Raw genomic sequence first — 15581 nt, 5'->3', positions numbered from 1 at the left:
CTATAGCAAGGATTCCTTAATAGCTAAGGTGCAACCAACTGATTCACCAACCTGATGTTTTGGATTACAACTCCCATCCCACCAAGTTGGCGAAGGCTGAATGAATTAGTAGCAATCCTCAGTTTGCATTCTTGCTTACGCCAAGTTTGTTGCTGGTTCGGACCAAATCTAGCACTGCAAGCCCATACGAATGATGCCATCTACAGAGTTAGACAATACAGCGTTTTACATCAGCTGAATGAGTTTTCCAGGATTTCAGATAGGAGTCTCTCCCCGTTCTCCTTGGGGATGCTGGGGATCCTATCTGGGAGCTTTTGCATGCAAAAATGCCTGCTCTGCCACCCAGGAAGTTAAGGAAGTTGGTCCATCGGAAATTGGCCAGCAGCAAATCGGCAGAACCGAGTCTATATTCTACCCGCTCCCAAGTTAGAAATCTCAACAGCAACAAATGGAAGACTACAAACACAAAGAATTAGTTAAAGAGACGGATATATACAACTGTGAAACTATATGTTCCCAAACATATGCTATACTACAAGCAGCAAATATTTAAAATGCAAGGTCTTCTTAGAAACCCCTTTGCCAATTAAGAGCACCTCTGAACTTCTGGATCAAAAGCCATACCTTTTACTTTTAAAATGTAAGATTCTTAAACAGAGACATTAAGAGCTCTGGAAGTCATTCTTAAGCCACAATCTCCCTGCCATAATCCAACAGTAACCAAACTGGACCTAGCAATAAGCAACTTTTGGGACAATTACACACACAGTAGGGCCTGCAATAAAATGTAGTTTATTCCTTGTTGTCGTTACTGTTCCCAGCAAACCTCAACAAACTACACTGCCCAGAATTCTTTGAGAGGGAATGTGCTTCAAATATGATTTAAAGGTACAGAATGTGTGCTGCCTTAGTTTTTTGTTTTGTTTTTAATTGCTCATTTCTCAGTGTGGGCACCAACTTCTACTTTCTCAAACGTGCCACAACACCTACAAATTCATTGCAAAAGCAGCCTCCCTCCTTACATACGCACAGCATGTTCTGATATTTTTCTTAAAGCCATTACTCAGTGATTGCTAAATACACACACATGACTCAAATGACAATTAATTTGAGTGCAAGAGCTCACGGGGCATACATTTTCTTATGCAAATGATTGCTCTGGGCAGAATAATATCTTTTCAATCCTAAAAAAAGAGATCTCAGCAACTTAATTCTCAAAATGTGAAATGTCACTTCCATCCCACTGAAAAAAAGGGGGGAAATACAGTAAATCATCTCTCTTCTTCTAATCATGACATATAGTTCATTAAGGAGACTGAATCATAATTAGTAGACGTGGAGGTGCAGCCTTTTCCAAGAAAGAACATATGCAATGTATTCGGTCCCAAAGAGGAAACAAAGTCCTCTCACTGCATATGATACACGCCAAGTATATAATGAGTCATTCTAGATAGTAATAGCTAGATCATTCTCCAAGGCAGGATCCACAGGCAGCCAAAACAGCACCATCCACCTACCATTCAAGCAGCATTAGAAATTCAGATATATAATCTAATCACCAAATGGCACCTTAAACCCAATTTACAGTCGCCATAATAATAATAATAGTAATAATTATAATTTATTATTTATACCCCGCCCATCTAGCTGGGTTTCCCCAGCCACTCTGGGCGGCTTCCATCAAAGTATTAAAATACAGTGGTCTGTTAAACATTAAAAGCTTCCCTAAACAGGGCTGCCTTCAGATGTCTTCTAAAAGTCTGGTAGTTGTAATTCTCTTTGACATCTGGTGGGAGGGCGTTCCACAGGGCAGGCGCCACTACCGAGAAGGCCCTCTGCCTGGTTCCCTGTAACTTGGCTTCTCGTAGCGAGGGAACCGCCAGAAGGCCCTCAGTGCTGGACCTCAGTGTCCGGGTAGAACGATGGGGTTGGAGACGCTCCTTCAGGTATACTGGACCGAGGCCGTTTAGGGCTTTAAAGGTCAGCACCAACACTTTGAATTGTGCTCGGAAACGTACTAGGAGCCAATGTAGGTCTTTCAGGGCCGGTGTTATGTGGTCTCGGAGGCCGCTCCCCGTCACCAGTCTGGCTGCCCCATTCTGGATTAGTTGTAGTTTCTGGGTCACCTTCAAAGGTAGCCCCACGTGGAGACATTGCAGTAATCCAAGCGAGAGATAACAAGAGCATGCACCACTCTGACGAGACAGTCCGCGGGCAGGTAGGGTCTCAGCCTGCGTACCAGATGGAGCTGGTAAACAGCTGCCCTGGACACAGAATTGACCTGTACCTCCATGGACAGCTGTGAGCCAAAATGACTCCCAGGCTGCACACCTGGTCCTTCAGGGGCACATTTACCCCATGTAGGACCAGGGAGTCCTCCACACCTGCCACAACAGAATGTCTAGGCACCATTTTTCCCTGCCCCCTGTTGTTGTTGCTGCTGCTATTGCTGTTGTTCATTTCATTTCTATACCACTTTAAATTTTAAATAAAAAAATCTCAAAGTAGTTTACAACACATTGAAACGTCAAACAAAACAATCCAGAAGAAAACAATTTCAAGCTTCAAGAAAGATATTTCAGATCCTTCTCTAAGTGATATTTTGCTTTCTCCATATTCATTTACCTACCTAATTTATACAGCTGCCCCATAGCAGAAGGACTCTAGCAAACCAATGTTGTGTAGCGGTTAGAGTGTTGGACTAGAGGACCTAAGAGATCAGGGTTCAAATCCCCACCCAGCCATGAAGCTCACTGGGTGACCTTGGGTCAGTCACAGAAACTGGAACAGGTCCAACTGCGACCACGTGGAGATCTCTGGATGCCAGGCTGCCATCCCATCAGCTCCAACCAGCATGACCAATGGTGAGCAGAGTTCGAAATTAGCCAGGTGCCAGGCGCCTTTTGCACCTATTGGCCACTTGTGATCAAGTGAAGATGCCCAGGATGCATGGCTGGGGATCATTGGATCTTGACAGTTTTCACACACTAATACCACGTCCTGTAGAAGTCTATCAGTTACGGTATATTTTATCCACACAATCAGAGTGAATTTTGGGGTGGGAGTGGGGGGGTGAAATGCTTTTGCTGTGCAGCCTAAGCAAGAGCAGTGAACGACGTTATAGTTAATTGTTGCAGCTTGTCCTCATCACACTGCCCTGCTCACAGTTGTCAAGAATATTCCCAAGTTGTGAATGGTCCATGTTACCATTAAGAAAAAGGGGTAGGAATAGGCCAGGGGTGAGCAAACTTTTTCAGCAGGGGGCCGGCCCACTGTCCCTCAGACCCTGTGGGGGGCTGGACTATATGCCCCACAAATAACCCAGAGATGCATTTTAAATAAAAGGACACATTCTACTCATATAAAAACACACTGATCCCCCGGGCCTTAGTTTGCCTACCCATGGAATGGGCCAATACAGTTGTACCTTGGATCCCAAAAGCCTTGATACTTGGGCGTTTGGCTCCCAAACGCTGCAAACCTGCAAGTGAGTGTTCCGATTTGCGAAAGTTTTTTGGAACCCAAACATCTGATGGGGCTTCTGTGGTTTTCGATTGGCTGCAGGACCTTCCTGCAGCCAATCAGAAGCGGTGCTTTGGTTTCTGAATGTTTTGGAAGTCGAACGGACTTCCGGAACGGATTCCGTTCGACTTCCAAGGTACGACTGTATATAAATATTTGGACTGTCCCTGGATCAAATGACGTTTCTTCTTTAAGTTCTCAAAGTTCTTAAACGAGCTCAAGGTTGTCATCTGAACTAGCCAGAGGTTTAACTGAGAATCACGGTCAGTCAAAATAAGACTTTGGAGCAGTCTTGCCCAAAAAATGGCAACTGGACACTTTATTTTGCCAACTGTAACCTTGGTTTGAAGAGCCATTTGGCGCCTAGCTTATACATCTGTGTTTCTAACACCGGATGATGGGCGCTGTAGTCCAACATCTCAAGGACGTTACTAACAGAAGGCACTGCTGATCAAAAGTGAAGCACAGAAGACCAATGTTAGAGCAAAACAGCCATCTCATCAAAGCAGCAGGAGATTCTCCTAATGATTATGGATTCCTCACTTTGGCAGGCGTATCCTTACAGAGCTGGCTTCTGTTTGGCAACAGAAATCAAGAATTGAAATCAAGAACCTGGAAGGTCATCTGTCAACAAAATGCTCTGATGTGCTGCTGCAGCCACGAGGAGCACGCTACTCTCTCATGCCTCGCTCACTTCAGGGCAGATTTGGCAGGTAGTCAATAAGTTGACGATAAAACCATCATCGCTTTAGCTCTAGCCTTTTCATTATAGTGAATGCTATACTCCAGAGCAGGGGTCAGCAAACTTTTTCAGTAGGGGGCCGGTCCACTGTCACTCAGAACTTCTGGGGGGCTGGACTATATTTTGAAAAAGAATATGAACAAATTCCTATGTCCCACAAATAACCCAGAGATGCATTTTAAATACAGTGGTACCTCGGGTTACAGACCCTTCAGGTTACAGACTCCGTTAACCCAGAAATAGTACCTCGGGTTAAGAACTTTACTTCAGGATGAGAACAGAAATTGCACGGGGGTGGCACGACGGCAGCGGGAGGCCCCATTAGCTAAAGTGGTACCTCAGGTTAAGAAGAGTTTCAGGTTAAGAACAGACCTCCAGAATGAATTAAGTTCTTAACCCGAGGTAACACTGTAAAAGCACACATTCTACTCATGTAAAAACATGCTGATTCCCGAACCGTCCGCGGGCCGGATTTAGAAGGCGATTGGGTCGGATCCAGCCCCCGGGCCTTAGTTTGCCTACCCATGCTCCAGAGAGCACCAGGAAACTCTTGTTAGGGGGCTTTACTCAACCCACCCCCCAAGAGAACAACAATCTGGACCCTCCCCTACCTCACAGAGTTATGGTGGGGGTTAAATGGAGAGAGGCAAACAATGCACCTTGGAGGAAAAAGTGGGGTATAAATGCAATAAATGATGATGATGATGATGGAAGAAGTGCAATAGCATTCAGTTCCTTCAAGGCAAAGGAAGCAGGAGCCTGTGGGGAGGGGAAAAAATACCTCGAAATCCAATGAACCAACCCGAAATGTCACAAAATAGTGGCAAGAACAGGGAACGGCCATCACACCTGTCCCAGAATTCCCTACTTCCATTCCCCAGTGACTCCCTGCTAACCATGGTTTGCACAATCTGGCTGAGGTGAGAATCCTGGATAGTCTTAACCATAGCCAAGATGGGGGTCAAAGAGGGAGGGAGCATTTTGTTTAAGAGGGGAGTCACTTGGAGGAGGGAACACACTATCACACAGTCTCAAAACCTTTTAACCCCGGTTAAGAGGTTGAGGCAAGACATCTGTACCCATCCGAAGCGAATCCTAACCAATTCCCTTCGGGCAGAAACGAAACAGTTTACTGTTTATTTCCGGTAGAGTGCGTAACAGCTGCCCTCTGGTGCTAGGCATATTTCTAAAAATCCTAAAAACGGGTACTTGAATTCTCCCTTTTGTACTACAATCTTCCCCACCCACCCTACAGAGTGTTTCTGATGGCTTGGGCTAATATAATTAGCCAATTTGAATGTCCTGTAAAATTAACATCCCTTTGCATTCCCAGCTGCACTGGTAACAGTTCAGAAATGGCTTAGGTCAAAAAGACTTCGCTCACAAATGAATAGCTCCTCTTTGAAACCATTTTTAATGCTTTTCACTGATGGGGAAAGGGTGAGTTGTTCTACCTGCATAGCCTGGTCAAATCAAAACCCTCCCCTTCTCCCTAACATCTTTCCTTCTCCTCCTCCTGATAGCAGTGTCTGTATTCCCTTTCAAGCAAGCTGTTTAGATGCGATAAGATGCCTGAATTTTAATAGAAAACACACTTTCTAAGTCAAAGGGGTGGGGTTTTTTTAATGGAACAGGTCTCTAAAAACACATAAAACTAATTGCAATCCATACTATGTATTTCCCCCACACTCTACACACAGAAAGCACACACCCATTTCCAAAAGGGAGAAAGAAAAGAGATGTCTCTTAGAAAATATCATGAACAAAAGTGCCGTTTATAGCCAGTGACCATAAAACAAATTTGCATGCCGATTGGTACAAATCACATGTCACTTGATGCTGTACTGGACTGATAGGGGAACATGAATGCATAAAAGATCCCTTTTGCATTACATTCTGGTAACTGGAGAGGTTGTTTGTGTACTATATAGGTAAGAAAACTCTGCTTCTTCTGCCGCTATCCATCCACATGTTGCTCAGACATGTACAGTTGATCCCCGCTTTTCAGCACATCACAGAAAACCATCACCTCCCAATGGCCAGCGCATAAATGTTTCCAATGAAGCGGGAGCACAACTTGCTCCCAAGGCGCATTGATCTATTTTGCACATCCTCCAAAAGTCCCTCAGCAAGGAGCATAATGAGCAGGCATCCCCAGGTCTATAGGAATGCAGAATTCAGCTCAGTGCAAATTGTTAGGTTCCCATTACAAAGAAGCAAAATTTGACAGCTCTTACAGCTGCCAAAATACAACGAGAGAGCAATGCAGAATGAAATCCTAGGACCCAGTGGGATGGCTGCATAGGAATGTATATTGCTTGCCTGCAGAGGCCCCTGTGGAAGAGAATTTGCCACATTGTTTGAAAGGTATATTGTTCTCTCTGCAGGATCCACTGGCGAGGAAACCATTCTGAATGTGTGGGTGAGCAGGCCACACAGGCTTGTAGCAGCGATCTACACATCGCAAAATGAGCAGTGAGCAGGAGAAGAATGGACCTACTCCACACAGGCTTCAAGATCCAGATGCAAAAAAACCAGGCAGCACCATATATACTCAGCCGCCAGATCTGTTTCTGCACACAGAGGTCTCTCCACCCAGCCATCAACATATGTATCCCAGCGACCACATCACACCAAGTAAGACAAAAGAATCATCTTGCACCTTCAACCAAATCCGGAATTTTCAATGGGGGGAGTGGGACTGCAATCCTGCAGTAACTGGCTCTTCCATACGGACTCTAGATTAACACATAATACTGAACCACAGGCTAGTGTGAAGTGTACCCAGCCCAGCAAATTAACCTATGCCTCCTCTCCTCTGGGCAGCTGCTGCCGCTGCCTCTAGTCTCTGATCTGTCTCTCCACACAGCCCCACATGGGCCTGGGACTTGTCTGTCCACTCCCAACTGCATGGGTTGGTGGACTGGCTGGGCTCCCTCACCCACTCACCTTGGCTCCTGGCAACCAGCACCCGCTGACCAGTCCCAGAGGCATCATTCGCCTGCGGAGCTTGTGGCCAGGGCAGCTGCAACAAACAGCTCTGCAAGCCTTGGGGAGGCAGAGATGTGAGAGGGCATCAGAGGAGGGAGGGAAGGAAGGAAAGAGGGACAGAAGCCAGTGTTGCCTACGGTACCCCTGGCCATCATTCAAGGCACCCCAGGGTGCCGCGGCACACTGCTTGAAAACCACTGTCATAGATGAACCAGGCCTGTGTGCAGACAAGCTATGTCTATGTAGACACTCTCCTGTGCCTTGTAAGGAGAGCATCAGCAGAGAGAGCTGAGCAACAGGTAGGTTGAGAACAGGTACAATTCTGCACACAAACACTGCCCCCTGCATCCTCCGATCCGATTAGCTAAAGAGGGATAGAGTTGTTACGGACATTGCAAGAGCAGGAACGCTCATTGTTCTGGCCTGCTATTGAGAAACGATGGGATAAAACTCTACTTCCTCTCCTCAAAGTGAAAGCGATAGGTGCTCCAATCGCACCCGTGCCAGAAATGCTGCACTTTTCAAGCAGACCAGGTGTAAGTCTCGATAAGGCAGGCACTGTTATCTCACAGTATCCAACACAGCGCTAGAGAATGGGTGCATTTTGTTTGGACTTGTGACATTTCCCGATCTTAGCTTTTCCTGAAGCCATAGTAGATGCAACTTAAGAAGAAGCAGCTCATTTTTCTAGTGCTGACGTAGATGTCCGGTGGCTGGAGAGATACCAGCTAGTATCGTACTTTTCTATCTCTTTGGCTGCTGTGCAGTTGGTACCAACAAGGTTGACGTGGGTGTCAGTTTTAGAAGCGAATTTGGGCAGGAGAAGGGATGCAATTTGTCATCAGCAACAATCCAACAGATATTTATTTACTTTTGTTTATTTTCTTTTATTTCATTGATATCCCACCCTTTTCTTCCAGGAGCTCAATGTAGAATACCTGGTTCACCCATATTTCATAAGACACTCTTGGAAGGAACATTGAAACCTCTTTGCCTACCTTGTAGTGTACAGATACCTTCCAACATTTCTCCAGTGAAAATAGGGATATCCTATCCTATTCAATTTATTTATTTGTTTGTTTATTATTTTATTCATATCCCACCCATCTGACTGGGTTGCCCCAGCTACACTGGGTGGCTTCCAACATATATCAAAACATAATAAAACATTGAATATTAAAAAAACCAACTCCCTACACAGTGGTACTTTGATTATTGTACTTAATCTGTTCCGGGAGTCCGTTCGACTCCCAAAACTGTTCAAAAACCAAGGCGCAGCTTCTGATTGGCTGCAGGAGCTTCCTGCACTCAATTGGAAGCCGTGTTGGATGTTTGGCTTCCAAAAAATGTTCACAAACCGGAACACTTCCGGGTTTGCGGCGTTCGAGAGCAGATTTGTTCAACAACTAAGTTGTTTGAGACCCAAGGTACCACTGTATAGTGGTACCTCTGGTTGCGAATGGGATCCGTTGCAGAGGCCCGTTCGAAAGCTGAAAGGAATGCAACCCGCACCTGCAGGTCGCGATTCGCTGCTTGTGCGCATGACATCATTTTGCATGTCTGCGCATGCGCGAGCGGCAAAACCCGGAAGTAACCCTTTCTGGTACTTCCGGGTCGCCGCAGGACGCAACCTGAAAATGCTCAACCTGAAGCAAATGTAACATGAGGTATGACTGTATAGGGCTGCTGTCAGATGTCTTCCAAAGATTGTACAGTTATTTATTTCCTTGGCTCAGGGGTCGCATAACTCCATACTGTCCAACATTTATCTGATGAAAATAGGGACGTCCTACCATATTTCTCTGATGAAAACAAGTGCATTCTAAGGAAAAGTGGGACATTCCAGGGTCAAATCAGAAACTGGGACTGCTTCTGTAAATCTGGGGCTGTCCCATGAAAATAGGGACATTTTGAGGGTCTGGTGTACAGCCCAGAAAAAGCTTTATTGCTCCGTTTTGCTGAATGCTAAACAGGCTCTCAGGAAATGAAGGGGGTTTGGGGGATGGGGGAATCCAGAGGCAAATTGTTTTCATGTCCAGGTTTGAGCTCTATAAAGAAATTGGCCCAGACAGACGTTCTATTCAGGATCTCCATATTAAGGGAATCAAAACCCAGGAGATGAGAGCTAACACCATTCATTCCCTGACCGATCAGAAGGATTCAGATGGAGTCAAGCGTGTGACCCTTCCCTGTAATGGGCTGCAGTTCAAAAAGTGTCAGGATGATTTTCCTCCTGGCTGGCAGCCACAGGCAGGTTGAGAAGAGAGATTCTGCTACAGTTGGAGAAAGAGCTTTAGAAACCAGCAATACAAAAAGTCTCCATTCAGCTTGGAGAAACCAGAAAGTCATTCCACCTCTTAAAGGGAGATCAAGTAACTTCTCTGGGATCTTTTGCCAGCAGCAACAGGCAAGGAAAATGTGGGAATTTTGATTCTCAAGCCCGATACCAAAGCAAAGGCTGACCCTGGGTTCACTGTACAATTGCTAACTCAACCAAGGCAACATTTAATACGGAATCGAGCATCTATTTTAAGTAATCGGGAATAAAAAAGCTACAAAGTATCTAGCCGTGGCATGTGCTCGTATTCCTGTTTAAAAATCTCTATGCAACGTACAAAAAGAAAGAAACGCAAACACAACAAAATGATGCCACAAAAACAGAGATACAACACTAAACCTGGTAAAGCAAAACTTTAAAGATGTATAAACATATGCCAAAAACAGGAAGTCAGTACTGGCAATATCCCGATCTTGTGGGTCAAGGGAAAAGAGATACCTTTGCAAGACAGCTGAAGCAACTGACAGATTCTGCTTTGGGGTTTAGGTGTGGACAAGACATCAGGACAACTTGTGCAGCCCAAGCAAAAGCGGTCTGTGCTCAAATCCAGCACGGTGCAGACTGCCTCTGCTCCACCTGCAATGCACTGATTTGCACCTTTCTGAGTTTGCACAAACGTAGTTTGGCAATAACAAGCATGCTCAGCCCCCCCCCCCCCCGTGACAGTCCGGAAGAAGCACCCTAACATTTCTACTGGAAAGAAACAGAAACTGCCTTTTACAGAACCACCTAGAGCAAGGGTCAGCAAACTTTTTCAGCAGGGGGCTGGTCCACTGTCCCTCAGACCTTGTGGGGGCCGAACTATTTTTTGAAAAAAATAATGAACGAATTCCTATGCCCCAGATATAACCCAGAGATGCATTTTAAATAGAAGGACACATTCTACTCAGGCAAAAACACGCTGATTCCTGGAACGTCCACGGGCTGGATTTAGAAGGTGATTGGGCCGGATCCAGCCCCTGGGCCTTAGTTTGCCTACCCATGACCTAGAGCACGGGTGTCAAACACAAGGCCCGCGGGCCGAATCCGGCCCGCCAGACCTCGTCATGTGGCCCGTGTAGCCGCCGGCGGCCGCCAGCCTTCACCTTTTATTCTCACTTTTTTGGGGGGGACACAAGAAAGCCGCCTCTTCAGCGCATGCACGGCAGCCTACAAGCCAGAGAACGTCTGCCCTCTAAGCGGCGCCGGCCGTTCTACACAGGAAACCTCCACTTTACATGTCCTTTACATAGTGCTACAGATACAACCGGCCCTTTGAGGGTGACCAAACTGCTGATGTGGCCCCCGATGAATTTGAGTTTGACACCCCTGACCTAGAGTTAAGCCTTGGAGGCAAGCTTCAGAGATACTCAGGCTGAACTGCCAAAGTAGCAGCAACCATAGTTGTTAAGTAGAGCAGGAACATTTCACCTTAAGTGCTAGAGACAGAAGCTGAGATGGGAGGTCACAGGTGGAAGCATCGGTAAGATGCATTCATCTGACCCCTCTCAAAAAAGATGGATAATATCATCCAGCCAATTCAACAACGGCAACAAAAGCCAACAATTGTGTGAACTGTCCATAGCAAAACCGGTCCCTTTATTTTGCATTTGTTCTGCCCCGATTAAAAAGTGCTTGCTGGTGCACGAAGAGTGATATCCAACGTTAGAGTAAGCACAGTGGTTTCCAACAGGTCTACTCCAAGCATGTATTAGTTGGCTATCACTGCAAAACATTTTGCAAACTCTTAGGCACAAACTGAGGAATTGAAGGGATGCCCTTGCCTACCTAATTATTGTCAACTTGTGGTCCCAGGATTTAACTTTTTGCTTGTGTTAGTTCAACGGCAAAGAACAGAAATACTTAGAAAGTTAACTTTCCATTTATTTTTAAATCAGAAAATTCACGCATACTATAGCAGGCTCAAGAATGTGACAGAAATCTTGTCACATGTTTGCGTGACTCACCTTTTGGCCTGAGTGCTAAACACTGAACTGCAGTCTGCAAGGAACAACAATTTGGCATATAATAATAATTTTTTTTTATTGCCTTGACTCCCTCCATCATCTTTTTTTGGGGAGGGCACTACCTTCTTGAATTAGACTCCCTGCTACAAATCCATCAGTTCCACCCATGGCAAAATATCAGGCTCCTGCTTCTAACATTGCCACATGTTAGCATCTGACGTTCTGTGATAAAGTTCAAGGTTGAAGTTGGTAGGGCTGCCTGTTATTACATATCTACCGAGTAGATAGAAACCACAATTGTAAAAAGACGCCCTACACAGTATATTTAACAATAATTACCCATGGGTATTATTACTTCCAGCTCAAGAGGCAGTGACTAAGTGTTGCTAAGCAGGCCGATAACCAACAGGTACCACATCATAAACTGGAACACAATAATCCACTAGATAAGTCCTAACTCGGTCCAGTATACCTGAAGGAGCATCTCCACCCCCATCATTCTGCCCGGACGCTGAGGTCCAGCGCCAAGGGCCTTCTGGCGGTTCCCTCACTGCGAGAAGCAAAGCTACAGGGAACCAGGCAGAGGGCCTTCTCAGTAGTGGCACCCGCCCTGTGGAACGCCCTTCCAGCAGATGTCAAAGCGATAAACAACTACCTGACATTCAGGAGACATCTTAAGGCAGCCCTGTTCAGGGAAGTTTTTAACGTGTGACATTTTACTGTATTTTTGGTTTTTATGGAAGCCGCCCAGAGTGGCTGGGGAGGCCCAGCCAGATGGGCGGGGTATAAATAATAAATTATTATTATTATTATTATTATTATTATTATTATTATTATTATTATTATAACTAACCATCACTTATCCAGCCTGCTATGGAGACGTTTCCCTGGCGCTTTTCCTTGACAGAATAAGCAACTGCTCTCAGCTTTGTACTCACAAACACTAATGCAGATTAATAAACAGACAGAGAGATGGAGAGCTCACCATGGGCTGAAAATGGGTCATGCAGGAGGTCATGCACCTTAGTCAAAATGGGCGGTGGCTAATTGTGGTTAAGAGTGACCATGCATTTAAAGTGCACCCCCTCAAAAATTCTGGGAACTGTAGTTTACCCCCCAACAGAGCTATGATTCCCAGCACCCTTAACAAAACACAGTTCTGGTGATTCTTAGGAAGCGAGTGCTCAAAATAAATGGTGTGTACACAGCACACTAAGACATTCCCTGGGATTAGGAGCGGGGCAGAAAAAGTAGCAATATAGCTAGTTAGTTACTATTACATTTATATATAAATGTAAATAAATATTCTCTAAGAAATTCCAGGCAGTATCTCCACTCACTCACACAAACACACACCACCACCACCACCACAACAACAACAACCCTGCAAGGTAGGATAGGCCAAGAGATAGCAGCTGGCTCAAGGTCACACTGGCCAAGTGGGGATTTAAAGTTTAACCTCCCTGTCTGTTGCTCCAACCACTACACCACACTGCCTCAGCTGAGAAAGAACACACGGAGGTATACATCTTTGGGGCAGTTTTTAATGCCCCTTCCCTGGTTCTGAGAAGAATCTGGAGCACTAGTTGCTGTTAAAAGGCAATGCAATCCCCAGAGTTTATAAGCTGCAGTCCTATGTCTACTCAGAAGGAGGTCCTGTTGCATTCAACGGGGCTTGCTCTCAGGTAAGTGGGGTCAGGACTGCACAGCCTAATCGTGGAAAGCTATAAAAGCTTGGGGGCGGGGGAGGAAGCTGGGATTTCCTCCAAGGAGCACATTTATCTACTCCAGGAAGCAATAAAAAGCCAGCAACTACAATCCTTCCCTAGTTGTTTATATATATATATATATATATAAAACAAAACCAGCTGACAAGATAGATCACAGGTGTGGTAAGTGAGCGAGCGCTCAGGTTACAGGGGAAGGGAAGCGGAGCAGCGCACGTCTCAGCTGGACAGGGCGGCGGCGGGCGGGAGCGCCTGTTACTGAACCCGCGCCCCCTTCCATCTTTCACAAACACGCGCGGCCATTTCACACGTTACGCTTTTCACGAGCAGTGGAGAAAGAGAGCAAAGGCTTGGGCCTCAGGAGCTCCAGGGCGCAAAACAGACGGGGGGGGCGTGGGTGTGGCACCGGCTCCCCCCCGACCTCTTTGGAAAAAGGGGGAAACCCACCAAGAGAGACCCCCCTCCAAAATCTTCCAGGAGAGCAGACGGCGCCCCCCCCCCGCAGACGCTGTACTTCGCACCCCCTCGAAGCCCAGCGGGGAGCATGAAAGCAGAGGAATGTGGGTCTGGGCCCCAGCGGGGTTAGGGGCGACCCCCCTCCCGCCTCTCCCCCCCCCCGATTGTGGGGGGAGGGTGGGGGAGAGCGACCCTTCCACGCTTCCCCCGACGCCTTTTGTGCGCCTCTTACCGCACTGCTGGTTCCTCGCCTCCCGTCTCTCCTCTCCCTTCCTTCCCAGGGAGGACGAGAAGCGCCTGGTCCGCGCAGGGCGTCCGAGCCGACGGGCGGGGAGAGCGGCGAGGCTGCCGAGAGACGAGCCGCCGACTGAAGCGCCCTCCGCACGGCCCGCTGCCGCTTCCAAAGTGCCCGCCTCTGCCTCGGCAGCTTCGTGCGCTCCGGGCTTCCCGCGGGCCGCAGCGCCCTCTCCTGGACGGCCCGGGCTTCGCTCGCTGGTGGAAGAAGCCCCGCGGGGGGGGGGGAGAAGCGGCGAGGCGGTTCACACGTGCAGGATGCGCGTCGCGTGGTCTCGCCGCCGCGCTGAGAAATGTGGAGGATCCATGTGTGTGGAACTAAGTAAGAGGATTAGGGCGGCCGCCAGGGAGAGAAAGTTACCCTTAATGATAATTAGCAGAGTGCTGGATTTAAAATTGAGAAGATCCATGGGGGGGGGGGGGGAGCATGGGCGTAGCCAAAGGGGGGCAGCTGCCCCCACTAAATCAAGTAAATAAATAAAAATATTTAACTAACTGACCAATCGCGTTGCAGATAGCTCGGTTCTGCCCCCGCCCCAATATAAATCCTTCCCCCCACACAACATGAAGGCAACCCTGTTTAAGGAAGTTATTAATGTTTCGTGTTTTTAATATTCTGTTGGGAGCCGCCCTGAGTGGCTGGGGAAACCCAGCCAGATGGGCGGGGTATACATAAGAAACAACTACTACTACTACTACTATTCTTTTATATAGAGAAAAATTTATTAGTTTTTTAACATATTATTTTCAACAGTAATTAAACATACTTTTACATCTTATTCAATTTTTTGGACTTCAATCAGTCCTGTCTGAAAATCTCCCAATCTAATCTCTTAGTATGCATTTCTTATTTTCCCTATCAAACTCATAGCCAATATCTCTATCTTTTTCTACTTTGTAACACTTCGTCTATTTCTCCTTACAAAACTTCTTGTAGTCCTACTAGCGTAATTTGTTGATTACAGTTGCTCTTCAAATAATTCATATACTTCTTCCAATCTTCGGTAAGTCTCTGGTCCCACAGGTTTTGAATCCTTCCTGCCATTTTGTCCAATTCTGCATAGTCCATTAATTTCGTCTGGCATTCTTCTTTCGTCGGAATTTCTTCTTGCTTCCATTTCTGGGCTAACAATACTCTTGCCACTACTACTATTATTGTTGTTGTTGTTATCATTGGTGCCATATTATAAAAGGTGAGCCAACTCCGCCTCCCCCCGCCCCCGATTAATACCAGCTGAAACTGAATGTGTGGCATATGGAAGAGAGGGCTGCTAAGGGCTTCTCAAGGCCAACTGTCCCATACCACAAGAGGGGAGACTGCTCTGATGGTCGGATCCTGCTTGCAGGTTTTCTGCAGGCATCTGGTTGGCTGTTGTGAGAACAGGATGCTAGACTAGATGGGCCCTTCTTGTGTGAATCCTGTGACAGGTGAATCCACTGAAAGGTGCTGGGTTTAATAATAATAATAATAATAATAATAATAATAATAATAATAATAATTTATTTGTACCCTGCCCATCTGGCTTCCAACAAAGATTAAAAATGCATTAAAATGTCACACATTA

General features: G+C 46.4%; 1 protein-coding gene across 1 annotated transcript in view; it reads right to left on the bottom strand.

The window, feature by feature from the left end:
• Window positions 1–14125, bottom strand: part of EPS8 (EGFR pathway substrate 8, signaling adaptor) — a 143456-nt gene extending 129331 nt beyond the window's left edge. The window contains exon 1 of the mRNA XM_081212198.1: window positions 13955–14125. The gene's annotated coding sequence lies outside the window, so the exon portion shown is untranslated. The remainder of the gene's footprint in view (window positions 1–13954) is intronic.
• Window positions 14126–15581: the final 1456 nt, after the last annotated feature.

Source organism: Podarcis bocagei (assembly GCF_964188305.1).
Source record: "Podarcis bocagei genome assembly, chromosome: 10".
Lineage (NCBI taxonomy): Eukaryota > Metazoa > Chordata > Lepidosauria > Squamata > Lacertidae > Podarcis > Podarcis bocagei.
Note: the sequence above shows the minus strand (reverse complement) of the source record. Positions and strands in the feature narration are given on the sequence as shown.